The sequence below is a fragment of the Ranitomeya imitator genome, chromosome 4 (assembly GCF_032444005.1).
Source record: "Ranitomeya imitator isolate aRanImi1 chromosome 4, aRanImi1.pri, whole genome shotgun sequence".
Lineage (NCBI taxonomy): Eukaryota > Metazoa > Chordata > Amphibia > Anura > Dendrobatidae > Ranitomeya > Ranitomeya imitator.
In genome coordinates this window covers 595814705-595838318 of record NC_091285.1, presented here as the reverse complement: position 1 = coordinate 595838318, position 23614 = coordinate 595814705, and the positions used below count along the sequence as shown (strand labels likewise).

The following is a 23614-nucleotide window of genomic DNA, read 5'->3' as shown; positions in this document are numbered from 1 at the left end:
ACATAAAAAAAGCCTAGTTTTTGAGAGTAAATGTTGATTAAAATACACCATTTTTTATTACATTTTCTATGCAGCAAGTGTGTTGCTCCTTTGATGTTCCTCATTTTCTCAGTAATCTGCAGACAGATGAGAAGGTAACAGATGAAAGCGTTAAAGGGAATCTGTCAAAAGGTTTTGGCTATTTAATCTGACAGCAGCTTGAGGTAGGGACAGAGACCCTGATAACAGCAATGTATCGCTTAGTTTACTGGGTTCATATAGGGATATAGTAGAGCTCAGGTGATAGCCCACACCACAGTTTTCATAGTGAAAGAGAGCTGCTGTTCATTGTTGGGGGCGTGGTTTCACAAGGATGCATGAGACACCTAGTTCTCTAGTGATAATCTCCTGCTGATAAAACACTGATTGTATGGAAACAGGAAAACACAGCTCAGTAAGTGACACATTGCTCTAATCAGGGTCTCTCCTTCAATATTATAGTACTCTCAGACTATATAACAAAAAAACGCTGACAAATTTTCTTTTAACATGAATGCCAACTGCAGAGGCAAGGCTGGACTGCTGCCACAAAAGATAAGAGGCCCATTAGGTTCATAAAAGCTTAAATGCAGATAAAAGGGAGCTGCTGTGTATAGCTGGATAGCAGATCCTCAGTATTGCCCCCTTTTAGGATAGGCACAAGGAGTTATCTATGACTTTGCTTGCTTTTTTCTATAGAGCCAGTAACTTACATGCTGGCAGTTGTTAACTGTCTGCCTGTTCTGCCTGGTACCGATCTCTGCTGGCACCGAGTGTTGACATATTGCTCCTCTCAGCCATTCTGTGGTTTCTGGTGATGTCACATTGGCAGAGCAGCTTTCTCTCTTCTGCTCTGCTCTGTTGATGGGGCACCTTTGCCGACGTCATGCTCCGCCTAACTGCAGGAAGTCGTCTGTCAATCAGTGTCACGTGAAGCAGCAGAATCACAGGCAGTAGAAGTCCCTGATCAGATATCGGTGCAAGGCAGAATAGGCAGGTAGGTAGCAACTACCATCCTGTAAATTCTTAGATCTATAGGAAAAAAATAAGCAAAGTCCTGGATTTCCCCTTTAAAGTTATCACAGTCCTGTACACAAGGTTTACTCATAGTCAATAAGTAGTAATAAGAGAGACATTGACAGACAATATTAGTAAGATGTACTACCCTACATAAGATTAAAGCAGCTAAATTGTTGTAATGCGGGTTCCTATTTTGCCTCTTTTTCTGATATTAACAACATTTTTATCTAAACTAAAAATTGATAACAAAACTCCAGAAAACCATTTTTTTCTGAAATGAAATGTTTTTGTAACCATGGAGATACTTAAAAGGGATTTCTTATGAGCAAAAGTTAATTTCAAAGTTGGTTTTAATCTATACATCTTGGCATAGTAATAATTTCCACAATTGGATGTGTTTAAAAAAAATGTTCCTGTGCTGAGATAATCTTATTAATGTGCCCCTGCTGTGTACTGTGTAATGGCTGTGTCTGACCGTACAGTTACATGGTCTGATCATAAAACAGCTCCTGGGCAGGGGAGGAAGCAAAAACGAGTATACAGACAGGACAGCATGGGATCACAGCTGATTCTTTTCGTGAGACAAATCATTTCCCAGCCTGTTTTTAAAAAAATGTTTTACCCCCAAAAAAGAATTATTTGCGAACCCATGCTGTAATATCTGTGTATTTTTTTGCATCCTCCCCTGCCCAGGAGATGTGGTATGATCAGACCATGTTCCTGTACGGTCAGACACAGCCATTACACAGTACACAGCAGGGGCACATTTATAAGATTATCTCAGCACAGGAACATTTTATTTACACACATCCAATTGTGGAACTTATTATTATTTCATGATCTATTGATTAAAATGAACCTTGTTCGTGGAAAAAACCCTCTAAGTCTGCATAGGAGCTGTGAACACAAAATGGTAGGGCATTTTTTCAATCAAGACTATTTGAAATGTTGTTTCATTTTATGCTAGATGCATTAGAGCAAACAATTGTGAAATAGGAAATGCCCTTGAATGAATTGAATATATATTATGCCATTATAGACAACATTCTTGTAGTCTAGGTTCATATTTACATATTTACATATTTACAACCAGTCGTGGCCTTTTATATGGTTTATGCAAATTAAGTGATGAAAATAAAAATCTGCATTTTTATTTTTTGTGTACGTATTTCTTAGATTAAGAGCATCGATTCATTGTCCTTCTGTAATCAGAGAATAACGATGGTGAAATGTAAATCTATTAAGGCTCCGTATCGACATCTGACATCATATTTAATCTTCGGTTATAGTATTTGATGGAAATCATTATATGAAAAAGCCTAATTTGTTAAATGAACCCTTACCAATGAAAAATGATGTAATCTTCTTGACTAATGGTTCTCGGCGGAGGACCCCTCTGAATCCACCAGTGTATTTATTATATCATATTACATTTGTGGACTGCAAGGAAACAACATTGATCTGTGAACATACTGTAGGCAATTGGATCAATACTCTCATACATTGTGCAAGGGGGGTGCACGCCGAGCTGTGGTTCCTGTGCCCAATGAGTGATGTCATGTTATTGAAAAGCATTCTGGGTAATTCCCGAAAGGTCAGTGGGTTAGGTCAATCAATAGAGATGTCTCTGGTTTACCTTTCGTCTGTACACTTGCCTTTTGTCAGTTCCAATGATGATCAATTCATCTCGAAGTCTGAGTCAAAGTTCCATTACAGTCAGTTTGCAATTCCTGTAAATGTTACATATCCATGTTTTTTATATACATATATAGATACATATATATATATATATATATACACACACACACATATATATATCAAGCATGTGTGTGTGTGTGTATATGTATATATATATATATATATATATGTACGGTATATCACTTTTAGAATCGGGCCACCATCAAGTATATGTACATATATATATATATATATATATATATATATATATATATACATATATATATATATATATATATATATATATATATGTACATATACTTGATGGTGGCCCGATTCTAAAAGTGATATACCGTACATATATATATATATATATATATATACACATACACACACACACACACACGCTTGATGGTGGCCCGATTCTAACGCATCGGGTTTTCTAGAATATGTATGTAGTTTATTTATGAAGATTTAAGAATAATGCAATGGATACATAGGATTTTCCGGGTAAACTATAAACATTATCATTACATTTGATTGCTCATAGCAGGACTTAATACAACTGAACAATTATAAAAAAGATCATCAAAATATATAAACCATTACATGAATATCTAACTGTATTTAAATAAATCATCGGACGAAAGAAGTATATCGACACTATAATATATTTGTTAACAATATCAACCCAAAATATTTTTGTACATCACATTGACTGACTGAACGTGTTCAGTAAACGTGAGTGAACTATGTCGCACTGTGACTGACAGAACGTGTTCACTAAATGTGACTGAACTACGTGGCACTGTGACTGACAGAACTTGCTCAGTAAACGTGACTGAACTACGTGGCACTGTGACTGACAGAACTTGTTCAGTAAATGTGACTGAACTACGTGGCACTGTGACTGACAGAACTTGTTAAGTAAATGTGAGTGAGCTATGTGGCAACCAATCAGTGACACAGGATTTCCGTTAAAGACAAACAGACAGAATTAGATGATTATATAGTGGACTAGATGGTGGCCCGATTCTAACACATCGGGTATTCTAGAATGCACAGCCACATAGTGTAAAACACAGCCATGCAGTATATAACACAGCCACACAGTATCTAACACAGCCCACGTAGTATATAGCACAGCCCACATAGTATATAGCACAGCCCACGCATTATATACCACAGTCCACTTAGTATATAGCAGAGCCACGTAGTATATTGCACAGCCATGTAGTATATAACAGCCCACGTAGTATATAGCACAGCCCATGTAGTATATAGCACAGCCCATGCATTATATAACACAGCCCACGTAGTATATAGCATAGCCACGTAGTATATTGCACAGCCACATAGTATATAACACAGCCCACACAGTATGCAACACAGCCCACATAGTATATAGCACAGCCCACGTAGTATATAACACAGCCCAAGTATTATATAACACAGCCCATGCAGTATACAACACAGCCACATAATATTTAACACAGCCACGTAGTATATACCACAGCCATGTAGTATATAACACAGCCCACGCAGTAAATAACACAGACCACACAGTATATAACACAGCCCACGCATTATATAACACAGCCCACGCATTATATAACACAGCCCACGCAGTATATAGCACAGCTATGTAGTGTATATAGCACAGTCACATAGTACATAGCACAGTCACGTAGTATATAGCACAGCCCACGTGGTATATAACACAGCCCACATTTTACATAACACAGCCCAAGTAGTATATAACACAGCCCATGTAGTATATAACAAAGCCCAACGTAGTATATAGCATAGCCACATAGTATACTGCACAGCCACATAGTATGTAGCACAGGCCACGCAGTAAATAACACAGGCCACGCAGTAAATAACAGGCCACACAGTAAATAGCACAGCCCATGCAGTATATAACACAGCCCACCCAGTATATAACACAGCCACGCATTATATAACACAGCCCACGCATTATAGAGCACAGCCCACGCAGTATATAGCACAGCCATGTAAAGTATATAGCACAGCCCACATAGTATATAGCACAGCCCACGCATTATATACCACAGTCCACTTAGTATATAGCATAGCCACGTAGTATATTGCACAGCCATGTAGTATATAACAGCCCATGTAGTATATAGCACAGCCCATGTAGTATATAGCACAGCCCATGCATTATATAACACAGCCCACGTAGTATATAGCATAGCCACGTAGTATATTGCACAGCCACATAGTATATAACACAGCCATGTAGTATATAACAGCCCACGTAGTATATAACACAGCCCACACAGTATACAACACAGCCCACATAGTATATAGCACAGCCCACGTAGTATATAACACAGCCCAAGTATTATATAACACAGCCCATGCAGTATACAACACAGCCACATAATATTTAACACAGCCACGTAGTATATACCACAGCCATGTAGTATATACCACAGCCCACGCAGTATATAACACAGACCACACAGTATATAACACAGCCCACGCATTATATAACACAGCCCACGCATTATATCACACAGCCCACGCAGTATATAGCACAGCTATGTAGTGTATATAGCACAGCCACATAGTACATAGCACAGTCACGTAGTATATAGCACAGCCCACGTGGTATATAACACAGCCCACATTTTACATAACACAGCCCAAGTAGTATATAACACAGCCCATGTAGTATATAACACAGCCCAACGTAGTATATAGCATAGCCACATAGTATACTGCACAGCCACATAGTATATAGCACAGGCCACGCAGTAAATAACACAGGCCACGCAGTAAATAACAGGCCACACAGTAAATAGCACAGCCCATGCAGTATATAACACAGCCCACCCAGTATATAACACAGCCACGCATTATATAACACAGCCCACGCATTATAGAGCACAGCCCACGCAGTATATAGCACAGCCATGTAAAGTATATAGCACAGCCCACATAGTATATAGCACAGCCCACGCATTATATACCACAGTCCACTTAGTATATAGCATAGCCACGTAGTATATTGCACAGCCATGTAGTATATAACAGCCCACGTAGTATATAGCACAGCCCATGTAGAATATAGCACAGCCCATGCATTATATAACACAGCCCACGTAGTATATAGCATAGCCACGTAGTATATTGCACAGCCACATAGTATATAACACAGCCATGTAGTATATAACAGCCCACGTAGTATATAACACAGCCCACACAGTATACAACACAGCCCACATAGTATATAGCACAGCCCACGTAGTATATAACACAGCCCAAGTATTATATAACACAGCCCATGCAGTATACAACACAGCCACATAATATTTAACACAGCCACGTAGTATATACCACAGCCATGTAGTATATACCACAGCCCACGCAGTATATAACACAGACCACACAGTATATAACACAGCCCACGCATTATATAACACAGCCCACGCATTATATCACACAGCCCACGCAGTATATAGCACAGCTATGTAGTGTATATAGCACAGCCACATAGTACATAGCACAGTCACGTAGTATATATCACAGCCCACGTGGTATATAACACAGCCCACATTTTATATAACACAGCCCAAGTAGTATATAACACAGCCCATGTAGTATATAACACAGCCCAACGTAGTATATAGCATAGCCACATAGTATATTGCACAGCCACATAGTATATAGCACAGGCCACGCAGTAAATAACACAGGCCACGCAGTAAATAACAGGCCACACAGTAAATAGCACAGCCCATGCAGTATATAACACAGCCCACCCAGTATATATCACAGCCACGCATTATATAACACAGCCCACGCATTATAGAGCACAGCCCACGCAGTATATAGCACAGCCATGTAGTGTATATAGCACAGCCACATAGTATATAGCACAGCCACATAATATATAGCACAGCCATGTAAAGTATATAGCACAGCCCACATAGTATATAGCACAGCCCACGCATTATATACCACAGTCCACTTAGTATATAGCATAGCCACGTAGTATATTGCACAGCCATGTAGTATATAACAGCCCACGTAGTATATAGCACAGCCCATGTAGTATATAGCACAGCCCATGCATTATATAACACAGCCCACGTAGTATATAGCATAGCCACGTAGTATATTGCACAGCCACATAGTATATAACACAGCCATGTACTATATAACAGCCCACGTAGTATATAACACAGCCCACACAGTATACAACACAGCCCACATAGTATATAGCACAGCCCACGTAGTATATAACACAGCCCAAGTATTATATAACACAGCCCATGCAGTATACAACACAGCCACATAATATTTAACACAGCCACGTAGTATATACCACAGCCATGTAGTATATACCACAGCCCACGCAGTATATAACACAGACCACACAGTATATAACACAGCCCACGCATTATATAACACAGCCCACGCATTATATCACACAGCCCACGCAGTATATAGCACAGCTATGTAGTGTATATAGCACAGCCACATAGTACATAGCACAGTCACGTAGTATATAGCACAGCCCACGTGGTATATAACACAGCCCACATTTTATATAACACAGCCCAAGTAGTATATAACACAGCCCATGTAGTATATAACACAGCCCAACGTAGTATATAGCATAGCCACATAGTATATTGCACAGCCACATAGTATATAGCACAGGCCACGCAGTAAATAACACAGGCCATGCAGTAAATAACAGGCCACACAGTAAATAGCACAGCCCATGCAGTATATAACACAGCCCACCCAGTATATATCACAGCCACGCATTATATAACACAGCCCACGCATTATAGAGCACAGCCCACGCAGTATATAGCACAGCCATGTAGTGTATATAGCACAGCCACATAGTATATAGCACAGCCACATAATATATAGCACAGTCCACACAGTAAAAAACACAGGCCATGCAGTATATAACATCCCATGCAGTATAAAACACAGCCTTTGCAGTATACAACACAGCCACGTAATAATTAACACAGCCACGTAGTATATACCACAGCCATGTAGTATATAGCACAGCCCATGCAGTATATAAAACAGACCACACAGTACATAACTGTTGTGGATTCTGTTTTTGGGCTCCCTCTGGTGGTTACAGATGGTACTGGGTGACTTGTGTTCTCTGCGGTCTCTGGTGTCCACCTGTTCTATCAGGATATGGGAGTTTCCTATTTAACCTGGCTTTCTTGTCATTTCCTCGCCGGCGATCAATGTAATCAGTGTGTCTTGTTACCTCTGCTTCCCGCTTCTGTAATCTTCAGGACAAGCTAAGTTTTTGATTTTCCTGTTCCACGTTTTGCTTTATTTTTGTTTTAGTCCAGCTTGCAGTTATGTGATTCCTTGTTGCTGGTTGCTCTAGTGGGCTGATATTACTCCTCATGTTCCATGAGTTGGCACATGAGTTCAGGTAATTTCAGGATGGGTTTTTGTAGGGTTTTTCGCTGACCGCGCAGTTCACTTTTGTATCCTCTGCTATCTAGTTTTAGCGGGCCTCATTTTGCTGAATCTGTTTTCATTACTACGTATGTGCTTTCCTCTCATTTCACCGTCATTACATGTGGGGGGCTGCTATTTCTGTGGGGTGTTTCTCTGGAGGCAAGAGAGGTCTTTGTTTCTTCTAATAGGGGAAGCTAGTCCTTCGGCTGGCGCGAGACGTCTAGAATCATCGTAGGCACGTTCCCCGGCTACTGCTAGTGTTGTGAATTAGGTTCAGGATCGCGGTCAGCTCAGTTTCCATCACCCTAGAGCTTGTTCTGTTTTTTGTGTGCTTGTCCTTTTGTGATCCCCTGCCATTGGGATCATGGCAGTATCGCCGGCCCGAAAGTGGTAATCGTATTGGCTGAAGTAGGAGGAAAAGTAGTCTGAGGAAGTTTTTTTTTTTTTTTTCCTTCCCTCAGAGTGTGCTGCATCTTACCTCCTCTTAATCCTTGAATGGCTCTGACCTCAGCTGTTTATCATGGACGTCCAGAGTTTGGCTTCCAGCCTGAATAATCTTGCTGCTAAGGTTCAAAATATACAAGATTTTGTTGTACATGCTCCTATGTCTGAACCTAGAATTCCTATCCCAGAGTTTTTTTCTGGAGATAGATCTAGTTTTCTGAATTTTAGGAACAATTGCAAGTTGTTTCTTTCTTTGAAATCTCGCTCCTCTGGAGACCCTTCTCAGCAAGTCAAAATTGTAATATCTTTCCTGCGGGGTGACCCTCAGAATTGGGCATTTGCATTGGCACCAGGGGATCCTGCGTTGCTCAATGTGGATGCGTTTTTTCTGGCATTGGGTTTGCTCTATGAGGAACCTAACCTAGAGATTCAGGCTGAAAAAGCTTTATTGGCTCTCTCTCAGGGGCAAGATGAAGCAGAAATATATTGTCAGAAATTTCGGAAATGGTCGGTGCTTACTCAGTGGAATGAGTGCGCTCTGGCTGCAAAATTCAGAGATGGCCTTTCTGAGGCCATTAAAGATGTTATGGTGGGGTTCCCGGCGCCTACAGGTCTGAATGAGTCTATGACTATGGCTATTCAGATTGATCAGCGTTTACGGGAGCGCAAACCTGTGCACCATTTGGCGGTGTCTTCTGAACAGGCACCTGAGACAATGCAATGTGATAGAATTCAGTCCAGAAGTGAACGGCAAAACTATAGGCGGAAAAATGGGTTGTGTTTTTATTGTGGTGATTCAGCTCATGTTATATCAGCATGCTCTAAACGCACAAAAAAGGTTGATAAGTCTGTTGCCATTAGTACTTTACAGTCTAAGTTCATACTGTCTGTGACTCTGATTTGTTCATTATCAGCCATTTCCGTCGATGCCTATGTGGATTCAGGCGCTGCCCTGAGTCTTATGGATTGGTCATTTGCCAACCGCTGTGGGTTTAGTCTGGAGCCTCTGGAAGTCCCTATTCCTTTGAAAGGAATTGACTCTACACCTTTGGCTATGAATAAACCTCAGTACTGGACACATGTGACCATGCGTATGACTCCCGTTCATCAGGAGGTGATTCGCTTCCTGGTACTGTATAATTTACATGATGTCTTAGTGCTTGGTCTGCCATGGTTACAAACTCATAACCCAGTCTTGGACTGGAAGGCGATGTCTGTCTTAAGCTGGGGATGTCAGGGGGTTCATGATGATGCACCTCCGATTTCTATCGCTTCATCTACTCCTTCTGAGGTTCCTGTATTTTTGTCTGATTATCGGGATGTTTTTGAGGAGCCTAAGCTCAGTTCGCTTCCTCCTCACAGGGATTGCGATTGTGCTATAGATTTGATTCCTGGCAGTAAATTTCCTAAAGGTCGTTTGTTCAATCTGTCAGTGCCAGAGCATACTGCTATGCGGGATTATGTTAAGGAGTCCTTGGAAAAGGGACATATCCGTACATCTTCATCTCCTTTGGGAGCAGGTTTTTTTTTCGTGGCCAAAAAAGATGGTTCCTTGAGGCCTTGTATAGATTACCGTCTTTTGAATAAGATTACGGTCAAATATCAGTATCCTTTGCCATTGTTGACTGATTTGTTCGCTCGCATTAAGGGGGCTAAATGGTTCACTAAGATTGATCTTCGGGGTGCGTATAATCTTGTGCGGATTAAGCAGGGTGATGAGTGGAAAACCGCATTTAATACGCCTGAGGGCCATTTTGAGTATTTGGTGATGCCTTTTGGACTTTCTAATGCTCCTTCTGTCTTCCAGTCCTTTATGCACGATATTTTCCGTGAATATCTGGATAAATTTATGATTGTGTATTTGGATGATGTTTTGGTTTTTTCTGATGACTGGGAGTCCCATGTTCAGCAGGTCAGGAAGGTGTTTCAGGTCCTGCGGGCCAATTCTTTGTTTGTAAAAGGTTCAAAGTGTCTCTTTGGAGTCCAGAAGATTTCTTTTTTGGGGTATATTTTTTCCCCTTCTACTATTGAGATGGATCCCGTCAAGGTTCAAGCTATTTGTGACTGGACGCAGCCTACATCTCTTAAGAGTCTACAGAAGTTCTTGGGCTTTGCTAATTTTTATCGTCGTTTCATAACTAATTTTTCTAGTGTTGTTAAGCCTTTGACGGATCTGACTAAGAAGGGTGCTGATGTTGCTGATTGGTCTCCTGCGGCTGTGGAGGCCTTTCAGGAACTTAAGCGCCGGTTTTCTTCTGCTCCTGTGTTGCGTCAGCCAGATGTTTCGCTTCCTTTTCAGGTTGAGGTTGATGCTTCTGAGATTGGAGCGGGGGCGGTTTTGTCACAGAGAAGCTCCGATTGCTCGGTGATGAAGCCATGTGCGTTCTTTTCTAGAAAGTTTTCGCCCACTGAGCGGAATTATGATGTTGGTAATCGGGAGCTTTTGGCCATGAAGTGGGCATTTGAGGAGTGGCGTCATTGGCTTGAGGGTGCTAGACATCGTGTGGTGGTCTTGACTGATCACAAAAATCTGATTTACCTTAAGTCTGCCAAGCGTCTGAATCCTAGACAGGCTCGTTGGTCATTGTTTTTCTCCCGTTTCGATTTTGTGGTTTCATACTTGCCAGGTTCAAAGAATGTGAAGGCGGATGCTCTTTCTAGGAGTTTTGTGCCTGATTCCCCTGGAAATTCTGAGCCCACTGGTATCCTTAGGGATGGGGTGATTTTGTCGGCTGTCTTCCCAGACTTGCGACGTGCTTTGCAGGAGTTTCAGGCGGATAAACCTGATCGTTGTCCGCCTGAAAGACTGTTTGTTCCGGATAATTGGACCAGTAGAGTCATCTCTGAGGTCCATTCTTCTGCGTTGGCAGGTCATCCTGGAATATTTGGTACTAGAGACTTGGTGGCCAGGTCTTTTTGGTGGCCTTCCTTGTCGAGGGATGTGCGTTCTTTTGTGCAGTCTTGTGAAGTTTGTGCTCGGGCTAAGCCTTGCTGTTCTCGGGCCAGTGGATTGTTGTCACCTTTGCCTATCCCGAAGAGGCCTTGGACGCACATTTCCATAGACTTTATTTCGGATCTCCCTGTCTCTCAAAAAAAGTCCGTCATCTGGGTTGTGTGTGACCGCTTTTCTAAGATGGTTCATCTGGTCCCCTTGCCTAAGTTACCTTCCTCCTCTGAGTTGGTCCCTCTGTTTTTTCAGAACGTGGTTCGTTTGCATGGGATTCCGGAGAACATTGTTTCTGACAGGGGATCCCAGTTTGTGTCTAGATTTTGGCGGACGTTCTGTGCTAAGATGGGCATTGATTTGTCCTTTTCGTCTGCATTCCATCCTCAGACGAATGGCCAGACGGAACAAACTAATCAGACCTTGGAAACTTATTTAAGGTGTTTTGTTTCTGCTGATCAAGATGACTGGGTTACCTTTTTGCCGCTTGCCGAATTTGCCCTTAATAATCGGGCTAGTTCTGCTACCTTGGTTTCTCCTTTCTTTTGTAATTTGGGGTTCCATCCTCGTTTTTCCTCTGGTCAGGTGGAGCCTTCTGATTGTCCTGGAGTGGACATGGTGGTGGATAGGTTGCATCAGATTTGGAGTCATGTGGTGGACAATTTGAAGTTGTCTCAGGAGAGGACTCAGCAGTTTGCTAATCGCCGTCGCCGCGTGGGTCCTCGACTTCGTGTTGGGGAATTGGTGTGGTTGTCTTCTCGTTTTGTTCCTATGAAGGTCTCTTCTCCTAAGTTCAAGCCTCGGTTTATCGGTCCCTATAGGATCTTGGAAATTCTTAACCCTGTGTCGTTTCGTTTGGATCTCCCGGCATCGTTTGCTATTCATAATTGTTGCGGAAGTATGAGGTACCTGTTGTTACTTCGCTTGAGCCTCCTGCTCCGGTGCTGGTGGAGGGAGAATTGGAGTATGTTGTGGAGAAGATCTTGGATTCTCGTGTTTCCAGACGGAAACTTCAGTATTTGGTCAAGTGGAAGGGTTATGGTCAGGAGGATAATTCTTGGGTGGTTGCCTCTGATGTTCATGCTGCTGATTTGGTCCGTGCATTTCATAGGGCTCATCCTGGTCGCCCTGGTGGTTCTCGTGAGGGTTCGGTGACCCCTCCTCAAGAAGGGGGGTACTGTTGTGGATTCTGTTTTTGGGCTCCCTCTGGTGGTTACAGATGGTACTGGGTGACTTGTGTTCTCTGCGGTCTCTGGTGTCCACCTGTTCTATCAGGATATGGGAGTTTCCTATTTAACCTGGCTTTCTTGTCATTTCCTCGCCGGCGATCAATGTAATCAGTGTGTCTTGTTACCTCTGCTTCCCGCTTCTGTAATCTTCAGGACAAGCTAAGTTTTTGATTTTCCTGTTCTACGTTTTGCTTTATTTTTGTTTTAGTCCAGCTTGCAGTTATTTGATTCCTTGTTGCTGGTTGCTCTAGTGGGCTGATATTACTCCTCATGTTCCATGAGTTGGCACATGAGTTCAGGTAATTTCAGGATGGTTTTTTGTAGGGTTTTTCGCTGACCGCGCAGTTCACTTTTGTATCCTCTGCTATCTAGTTTTAGCGGGCCTCATTTTGCTGAATCTGTTTTCATTACTACGTATGTGCTTTCCTCTCATTTCACCGTCATTACATGTGGGGGGCTGCTATTTCTGTGGGGTGTTTCTCTGGAGGCAAGAGAGGTCTTTGTTTCTTCTAATAGGGGAAGCTAGTCCTTCGGCTGGCGCGAGACGTCTAGAATCATCGTAGGCACGTTCCCCGGCTACTAGAGTTGAGCGACCTTGACCTTTTTAGAGTCGAGCCGGGTTTTGCGAAACCCGACTATGTCCAAAGTCGGGTCGAGTGAAATCGGCCGATTATGACGTAAAGTCGGGATCGACCGAAACACGAAACCCAATGCAAGTCAATGGGGCAGCATAGTCGGCAGTGAGTGGGGGCCAGGAAAACACCTAGAGTGCCCATTTTAATGTCAAAACCATCCATTCTTCTTAATGAAGCTTGTCAAGCGTAATTTACCTTAAAATAATTGGAAGGCATTTGAAATTGGGGGTCATTTGGCTAAAGTTGTGGGGGGTAGGGCTGGTTCAAGTAATTAGTGGGCCCAGTAAATCTGGACCACGTCACGGCAGTGGAGCAGGGAGAGGTAAGTATTTCAACTTTGCAAGTGCTGTGATCCTGAGCAAGCAGGGGGGGGCCCACTCGTTGGCATTGGCACTGGCACAGGGCCCCTCAAAGTACAGCGGTGTGTTTGCACGGCGGGGGCGCCTCCCACCGGCAGCAACACTTTTGCGTACTATGAGAGGCCCTGTGCCAGTGACGTCGCCAACTAGTATTCCTCCCCCCACCTGATGAAGGAACCTGCACTTTCATCTGCACCTTCCTCTTTGTCCCCGTGTAAGGTGGTATGGTATGCGGGAAGAGCAACCTGACTTTCAGCAGGGTCACAATGTTGTTGTGTAGCGTGCACGGGGAATGTTGCGTTATGGGTCAATGTACCAGCAGACTCATCTATCACTGGCTGGGCAATGGGCACGATGAAGTGGAAACACAGATATAGGCCCAAAGAAGAAAGTGGGCTAAATGCAGTTCAAAATTGGTAACACAGGAATAACCAGGGGGCATTGCAGTGGAGGACAACTGGAATGAGAGGCTGACACAGAGAGTAGGGCCAAATCAGTAAGTAGTCGAAATGCAGTTCAAAATTGGCAACCGTAGTAAACAGGCGGCACAGCTTTGTTCAGTGGAGGAGAACAGCAAGGAGTGGCAGACACCGATAGTAGGCCCCAACCCAACTAGTAGGCCAAATGCAGTCTAACATTAACAACTACTTAACGAGAGGCTGAAAATGGAATTTCAGGACAGGAAACCAGGAGAACAGCAAGGAGTGGCAGACACCGATAGTAGGCCCCAAACCAACTAGTACGCCAAATGCAGTTGTTCCATTTAACCACAATTTAATGAGAGCCTGAAGATAGAAGCTCAGGAAAGGCAACCTGGGGAACACCTTGGAGTGTAACACAACCTCTCTCTACACCACGGAAGGGCTGATTCTTAGGAAGGAAGGCTGTTGTAAATAAGCATTGCGCGTCCGAGGGTGATTATATTCTTATTCGGTATCTACTCACCCTCGGACGCGCCATGCTTCTTGATTTGTAATTAATGTTTATTTGCAATGTGCTTTTGACTTACTCAATTATTTTTTTAATTATTGATTTTATTAAATTAATAGTTTAACATCTTATTGGAAATAATTTAAAGGAGACGCGACAGGACAACACTCGGTGGATGCCATATCTGTGTTAACAACTCCAAAAAACTTTCAGTTAACTTCTTGCAGGAGAAAGAAATTGTAGCTGTTGGACCTTTGTAGTACAGTTCCAGATATTTGTTGTGTGTTTGTTTTGATTGTTAAAATGTCTGCATTTGAGATCTCAACACGATCTTATTTTTTATAATCAAATTAATTTTTTAAATATTTTATTAGGTTGGTTCAAGGGGTACACGGGCCGCAGTAGACAGGTCAGTGGAGGCCTAGTGGAAGGAGGGACCACAGACAGGCATCGAAGGCCTAAAATAATAACACATGGCTGTAGGCAATTTTAAATTGGTTCCAGGGGTACACGGGCAGCAGTGCCCTGGTCAGTGTAGTAGTAGTTGAAAGAATGGACCGCAGACAGGCATCGAAGGCCTAAAATAAAAAAATTGGGCTGGCTGTAGGCAATTTTAAATTGGTTCCAGGGGTACACGGGCAGCAGTGGTGTGGTCAGTGGAGGCCTAGTGGAAGGAGTGACCGCAGACAGGCATCGAAGGCCTAAAATATTAACACATGGCTGTAGTCAATTTTAAATTGGTTCCAGGGGTACTTGGGCAGCAGTGCCCTGGTCAGTGTAGTAGTAGTTGAACGAATGGACCGCAGACAGGCATCGAAGGCCTAAAATAAAAAAATTGGGCTGGCTGTAGGCAATTTTAAATTGGTTCCAGGGGTACACGGGCAGCAGTGGTGTGGTCAGTGGAGGCCTAGTGGAAGGAGTGACCGCAGACAGGCATCGAAGGCCTAAAATAATCACACATGGCTGTAGGCAATTTTAAATTGGTTCCAGGGGTACACGGGCAGCAGTGGTGTGGTCAGTGGAGGCCTAGTGGAAGGAGTGACCGCAGACAGGCATCGAAGGCCTAAAATAATCACACATGGCTGTAGGCAATTTTAAATTGGTTCCAGGGGTACACGGGCAGCAGTGGTGTGGTCAGTGGAGGCCTAGTGGAAGGAGTGACCGCAGACAGGCATCGAAGGCCTAAAATAATAACACATGGCTGTAGGCAATTTTAAATTGGTTCCAGGGGTACACGGGCAGCAGTGCCCTGGTCAGTGTAATAGTAGTTGAAAGAATGGACCGCAGACAGGCATCGAAGGCCTAAAATAAAAAAATTGGGCTGGCTGTAGGCAATTTTAAATTGGTTCCAGGGGTACACGGGCAGCAGTGGTGTGGTCAGTGGAGGACTAGTGGAAGGAGTGACCGCAGACAGGCATCGAAGGCCTAAAATAATAAAACATGGCTGTAGGCAATTTTAAATTGGTTCCAGGGGTACACGGGCAGCAGTGGTCTGGTCAGTGGAAGTCTAGTGGAAGGAGTGACCGCAGACAGGTTTCGAAGGCCTAACATAACAAACTTGGGCTGGCTGTAGGCACTTTTAAATTGGTTCCAGGGGTACATGGGCAGCAGTGTATGGTCAGTGGAAGTCTAGTGGAAGGAGTGACCGCAGACAGGCTTCCAAGGCCTAACATAACAAACTTGGGCTGGCTGTAGGCACTTTTAAATTGGTTCCAGGGGTACACGGGCAGCAGTGGTCTGGTCAGTGGAAGTCTAGTGGAAGGAGTGACCGCAGACAGGCTTCCAAGGCCTAACATAACAAACTTGGGCTGGCTGTAGGCACTTTTAAATTGGTTCCAGGGGTACACGGGCAGCAGTGGTCTGGTCAGTGGAAGTCTAGTGGAAGGAGTGACCGCAGACAGGCTTCGAAGGCCTAACATAACAAACTTGGGCTGGCTGTAGGCACTTTTAAATTGGTTCCAGGGGTACATGGGCAGCAGTGTATGGTCAGTGGAAGTCTAGTGGAAGGAGTGACCGCAGACAGGCTTCCAAGGCCTAACATAACAAACTTGGGCTGGCTGTAGGCACTTTTAAATTGGTTCCAGGGGTACACGGGCAGCAGTGGTCTGGTCAGTGGAAGTCTAGTGGAAGGAGTGACCGCAGACAGGCTTCCAAGGCCTAACATAACAAACTTGGGCTGGCTGTAGGCACTTTTAAATTGGTTCCAGGGGTACACGGGCAGCAGTGGTCTGGTCAGTGGAAGTCTAGTGGAAGGAGTGACCGCAGACAGGCTTCGAAGGCCTAACATAACAAACTTGGGCTGGCTGTAGGCACTTTTAAATTGGTTCCAGGGGTACATGGGCAGCAGTGGTCTGGTCAGTGGAAGTCTAGTGGAAGGAGTGACCGCAGACAGGCTTCCAAGGCCTAACATAACAAACTTGGGCTGGCTGTAGGCACTTTTAAATTGGTTCCAGGGGTACACGGGCAGCAGTGGTCTGGTCAGTGGAAGTCTAGTGGAAGGAGTGACCGCAGACAGGCTTCGAAGGCCTAACATAACAAACTTGGGCTGGCTGTAGGCACTTTTAAATTGGTTCCAGGGGTACATGGGCAGCAGTGGTCTGGTCAGTGGAAGTCTAGTGGAAGGAGTGACCGCAGACAGGCTTCCAAGGCCTAACATAACAAAATTGGGCTGGCTGTAGGCACTTTAAATTGGTTCCAGGGGTACATGGGCAGCAGTGTATGGTCAGTGGAAGTCTAGTGGAAGGAGTGACGGCAGACAGTCTTCGAAGGCCTAACATAACAAAATTGGGCTGACTATAGGCACTTTTAAATTGGTTCCAGGGTAACACGGCCAGCAGTGGCCTGGTCAGTGTAGTAGTTGTAGAAAGAAGGGACCGCAGACAGGCTTCGAAGGCCTAACATAACAAAAATGTCAAAACAATGGTATTGTCAGTGCCAGGCATTGAAGGATGTCAGCGCCTAGACTACACATTGGTGAAGCTGTGAGAGATAATTTTGCTAGTGGTAGAGCACTGTTTGAGCTGGGGGGGGAACTGGCTTGTGGCCGGCGGTACAGGCACAGGGCCCCTCATATTACAACGGTGTGTCTGACGTTGGGTGCGCACCACCACCGCCAGAGACACTTTATTGTACTATGAGGGACCCAGTGGCAGTGCCGTCGACCAAAAGCGGCCACACCCACCTCTTCAGACAAACAGCACTCTCAAGGGTCCAAGCGCAAAGTGGCGATAGCACGGCCCCGTGTGGGGAGTTTGGCCATTTCGTGAGGTGGAAACATGTCGTATGCTGGACAATCAGGTGAAGAAAATTACGAGATTGGAAAAGTCATTCAGAATAGTCCACAGGCAAGACCTTTTCATAGGAAAGCTAGGTGTCAGCCGGGCAGGGTGGGGCAAAAGATTTTGAAATCCAGTTGTGGTTCATTTTAATGAAGGTTAGATCATCTACATTTTGGGTAGCCAGACGAGTCCTTTTTTCTGTTAGTATTGAACCTGCAGCACTGAATACTCTTTCTGATAGGACACTAGCTGCCGGGCAAGCAAGCTCCTGCAATGCATATTCTGCCAATTCTGGCCAGGTGTCTAATTTGGATGCCCAGTAATCAAATGGGAATGACGGTTGAGGGAGAACGTCGATAAGGGATGAAAAATAGTTTGTAACCATACTGGACAAATGTTGTCTCCTGTCACTTTGAATTGATGCTGCAGTACCTGTCCTGTCTGCGGTCATAGAAAAATCACTCCACAACCTGGTCAGAAAACCCCTCTGGCCAACGCCACTTCTGATTTCTGCCCCTCTAACACCTCTGGTCTGCTGGCCCCTGGAGCTCGTGTGAGAACGATCACGGGCGCTGTGTGCAGGGAATGCCAGAAGCAAACGGTCAACAAGAGTTGATTGTTTTGTTGCTAATATTAGTTCCAAGTTCTCATGTGGCATAATATTTTGCAATTTGCCTTTATAGCGAGGATCAAGGAGGCAGGCCAACCAGTAATCGTCATCGTTCATCATTTTTGTAATGCGTGTGTCCCTTTTGAGGATACGCAAGGCATAATCCGCCATGTGGGCCAAAGTTCCCGTTGTCAAATCTGCGGTTGTGCTTGGTTGAGGGGCAGTTGCAGGCAAATCTACGTCACTTGTGTCCCTCAAAAAACCAGAACCCGGCCTTGCCACGCCACCAATTTCCCGTGCCCCCGGGAAAGCTTCCTCATTAAAAATATACTCATCCCCATCATCCTCCTCATCCTCCACCTCCTCTTCGCCCGGTACCTCGTCATGTACACTGCCCTGACCAGACAATCGCTGACTGTCATCAAGGCTTTCCTCTTCCTCTGGTGCAGACGCCTGATCCTTTATGTGCGTCAAACTTTGCATCAGCAGACGCATTAGGGGGATGCTCATGCTTATTATGGCGTTGTCTGCACTAACCAGCCGTGTGCATTCCTCAAAACACTGAAGGACTTGACACATGTCTTGAATCTTCGACCACTGCACACCTGACAACTCCATGTCTGCCATCCTACTGCCTGCCCGTGTATGTGTATCCTCCCACAAAAACATAACAGCCCGCCTCTGTTCGCACAGTCTCTGAAGCATGTGCAGTGTTGAGTTCCACCTTGTTGCAACGTCTATGATTAGGCGATGCTGGGGAAGGTTTAAAGAACGCTGATAGGTCTGCATACGGCTGGAGTGTACAGGCGAACGGCGGATATGTGCGCAAAGTCCACGCACTTTGAGGAGCAGGTCGGATAACCCCGGATAACTTTTCAGGAAGCACTGCACCACCAGGTTTAAGGTGTGAGCCAGGCAAGGAATGTGTTTCAGTTGGGAAAGGGAGATGGCAGCCATGAAATTCCTTCCGTTATCACTCACTACCTTGCCTGCCTCAAGATCTACAGTGCCCAGCCACGACTGCGTTTCTTGCTGCAAGAACTCGGACAGAACTTCCGCGGTGTGTCTATTGTCGCCCAAACACTTCATAGCCAATACAGCCTGCTGACGTATGCCAGTAGCTGCCCCATAATGGGAGACCTGGTGTGCAACTGTGGCAGGTGCGGATGGAGTGTTTGTGCGACTGCGGTCTGTGGACGAGCTCTTGCTTCTGCAGGAGGACGAGGAGGAGGAGGAGGAGGAGGGGGTGCGAACGGCTACAGACAACTGTTTACTAGACCGTGGGCTAGGCAGAACTGTCCCAAACTTGCTGTCCCCTGTGGACCCTGAATCCACCACATTTACCCAGTGTGCCGTGATGGACACGTAACGTCCCTGGCCATGCCTACTGGTCCATGCATCTGTTGTCAGGTGCACCTTTGTGCTCACAGATTGCCTGAGTGCATGGACGATGCGCTCTTTAACATGCTGGTGGAGGGCTGGGATGGCTTTTCTGGAAAAAAAGTGTCGACTGGGTAGCTCGTAGCGTGGTACAGCGTAGTCCATCAGGTCTTTGAAAGCTTCGCTTTCAACTAACCGGTAGGGCATCATCTCTAACGAGATTAGTCTAGCTATGTGGGCGTTCAAACCCTGTGTACGCGGATGCGAGGCTAAGTACTTCCTTTTTCTAACCATAGTCTCATGTAGGGTGAGCTGGACTGGAGAGATGGAGATCGTGGAACTAGCGGGGGTGCCGGTGGACATGGCAGACTGAGAGACGGTGGGAGATGGTATTGTTGCCGCCGGTGCCCTAGATGCAGTGTTTCCTACTACGAAACTGGTGATTCCCTGACCCTGACTGCTTTGGCCTGGCAAAGATACCTGCACAGATACAGCAGGTGGTGCGCTAAATGGTGGTCCTACACTGCCGGAAGGGATGTTGCGTTGATGACTAGCTTCATTGGCCGAGGGTGCAACAACCTTAAGGGACGTTTGGTAGTTAGTCCAAGCTTTCAAATGCATGGTGGTTAAATGTCTATGCATGCAACTAGTATTGAGACTTTTCAGATTCTGACCTCTGCTTAAGGAAGTAGAACATTTTTGACAGATGACTTTGCGCTGATCAATTGGATGTTGTTTAAAAAAATGCCAGACTGCACTCTTTCTAGCATCGGATACCTTTTCAGGCATTGCAGACTGAGCTTTAACCGGATGGCCACGCTGTCCTCCACCAGGTTTTGGCTTTGCCACGCGTTTTGGGCAAGATACGGGCCCGGCAGATGGAACCTGTGGCGATGTTGATGCCTGCTGCGGCCCCTCCTCCTCCTCTGCTTCAGAACTGCTGCCGCCTGCACCCTGTTCCCCCAATGGCTGCCAATCGGGGTCAAGAACTGGGTCATCTAATAACTCTTCTTGTACCTCCTGCGCAACTTCGTCTGTGTCACCGTGTCGTTCGGTGGTATAGCGTTCGTGATGGGGCAACATAGTCTCATCAGGGTCTGATTCTTGATCAGCACCCTGCGAGGGCAATGTTGTGGTCTGAGTCAAAGGACCAGCATAGTAGTCTGGCTGTGGCTGTGCGTCAGTGCACTCCATGTCAGATTCAATTTGTAATGGGCATGGACTGTTAACTGCTTCACTTTCTAAGCCAGGGACGGTATGTGTAAAGAGCTCCATGGAGTAACCCGTTGTGTCGCCTGCTGCATTCTTCTCTGTTGTTGTTTTTGCTGAAGAGGACAAGGAAGTGACTTGTCCCTGACCGTGAACATCCACTAACGACGCGCTGCTTTTACTTTTACCAGTTTCACGAGAGGAGGCAAAAGAGCTAGAGGCTGAGTCAGCAAGATAAGCCAAAACTTGCTCTTGCTGCTCCGGCTTTAAAAGCGGTTTTCCTAATCCCAGAAAAGGGAGCGTTCGAGGCCTTGTGCAGCCGGACGACGAACCTGGCTCCACAGCTCCAGACTTAGGTGCAATATTTTTTTCCCCACGACCACCTGATGCTCCACCACTACCACTACCCTCATTACCAGCTGACAATGAACGCCCCCGGCCACGACCTCTTCCACTAGACTTCCTCATTGTTTTAAAAACGTAACCAAACTAACGTTATTTGTTGCAGTCACACAACTTACACGGTGAGCTATAACTTCAGTATGATTTAGCTACCCCTTTACAGGTTGGTGAGACCACAGCGAAAATCAGGCCCAATGTTACACACTCTTTTTTTGGTGGCTGCAAATTAGAGAGATGCCCCACACGCAGGACTGTCACTGAAGCACAAATGTTAATATTAATGTCACACTATTATTTTTTTTTTATTTTTATTTTTTTCAGGAACACTTTAGAAACCCCCCCAAAAAAAAAACATTGATTTTTGCAGGGAGAATTTAGAAAACAAATGTAACAAACTATATGCTTTCTATGGGCCACTGAGTGAGAGATGACGCACACAGGAATCAGGAGTGGCACACAAGCCCAGAGGCCAATATTTTTCTACCAATGATTGATGGAGTTATTTTCTCTGGTAGATTTTGGAACCCAAATCAAGGAAAAAAAATATAGGCTTTCTATGGACCACAATTGGAGAGAGAGAGAGAGAGAGAGATGGCACACCCAGGAGTCAAGACTGGCACACAAGCAGAAAGGCCAATATTAATCTCCCACTGTTTTTTTTTTTTTTTTTTTTTTTTTCAGGGAGACTTTAGAAAAAAAAATAATAAAAAAAATATGATTTTATCAGGAAGAATTTAGAAACCAAATAAAATAAAATGATTTTTTCAGGGAGAATTTATAAAACAAATAAAACCAAAAATAGGCGTTCTATGGCCCACTGACTGAGAGATGACGCACCCAGGAGTCAAGACTGGCACACAAGCAGAAAGGCCAATATTAATCTCCCACTGTTTTTTTTTTTTTCAGGGAGACTTTAGAAAAAAAAATAATAAAAAAAATATGATTTTATCAGGAAGAATTTAGAAACCAAATAAAATAAAATGATTTTTTCAGGGAGAATTTATAAAACAAATAAAACCAAAAATAGGCGTTCTATGGCCCACTGACTGAGAGATGACGCACACAGGAATCAGGAGTGGCACACAAGCCCAGAGGCCAATATTTTTCTACCAATGATTGATGGAGTTATTTTCTCTGGTAGATTTTGGAACCCAAATCAAGGAAAAAAAATATAGGCTTTCTATGGACCACAATTGGAGAGAGAGAGAGAGAGAGAGAGAGAGAGATGGCACACCCAGGAGTCAAGACTGGCACACAAGCAGAAAGGCCAATATTAATCTCCCACTGTTTTTTTTGGTTGATTTTTTTTTTTTTTTTTCAGGGAGACTTTAGAAAAAAAAATAATAAAAAAAATATGATTTTATCAGGAAGAATTTAGAAACCAAATAAAATAAAATGATTTTTTCAGGGAGAATTTATAAAACAAATAAAACCAAAAATAGGCGTTCTATGGCCCACTGACTGAGAGATGACGCACACAGGAATCAGGAGTGGCACACAAGCCCAGAGGCCAATATTTTTCTACCAATGATTGATGGAGTTATTTTCTCTGGTAGATTTTGGAACCCAAATCAAGGAAAAAAAATATAGGCTTTCTATGGACCACAATTGGAGAGAGAGAGAGAGAGAGAGAGAGAGAGAGATGGCACACCCAGGAGTCAAGACTGGCACACAAGCAGAAAGGCCAATATTAATCTCCCACTGTTTTTTTTGGTTGTTTTTTTTTTTTTTTTTTCAGGGAGACTTTAGAAAAAAAAATCATAAAAAAAATATGATTTTATCAGGAAGAATTTAGAAACCAAATAAAATAAAATGATTTTTTCAGGGAGAATTTATAAAACAAATAAAACCAAAAATAGGCGTTCTATGGCCCACTGACTGAGAGATGACGCACCCAGGAGTCAAGACTGGCACACAAGCAGAAAGGCCAATATTAATCTCCCACTGTTTTTTTTTTTTTTTTCAGGGAGACTTTAGAAAAAAAAATAATAAAAA

General features: G+C 44.2%; 1 protein-coding gene and 1 long non-coding RNA gene across 8 annotated transcripts in view; one reads left to right on the top strand and one right to left on the bottom strand.

Annotated features, from left to right (window-relative positions):
* The window catches only part of UNC5D (unc-5 netrin receptor D), a 968940-nt gene that overhangs the window by 534375 nt on the left and 410951 nt on the right, over positions 1-23614 (top strand). The window lies entirely within an intron of this gene.
* LOC138676848 (uncharacterized) overlaps positions 1-23614 on the bottom strand; it is an 86443-nt gene that overhangs the window by 227 nt on the left and 62602 nt on the right. The window contains exons 3-4 of one of the 3 annotated variants that reach the window (XR_011320835.1): positions 2675-2768; positions 62-116 (exon numbers count right to left, since the gene is read on the bottom strand). This is a non-coding gene — a long non-coding RNA (uncharacterized lncRNA). The remainder of the gene's footprint in view (positions 1-61; positions 117-2674; positions 2769-23614) is intronic. The other 2 variants (XR_011320834.1, XR_011320836.1) reach the window with 2 other exon arrangements.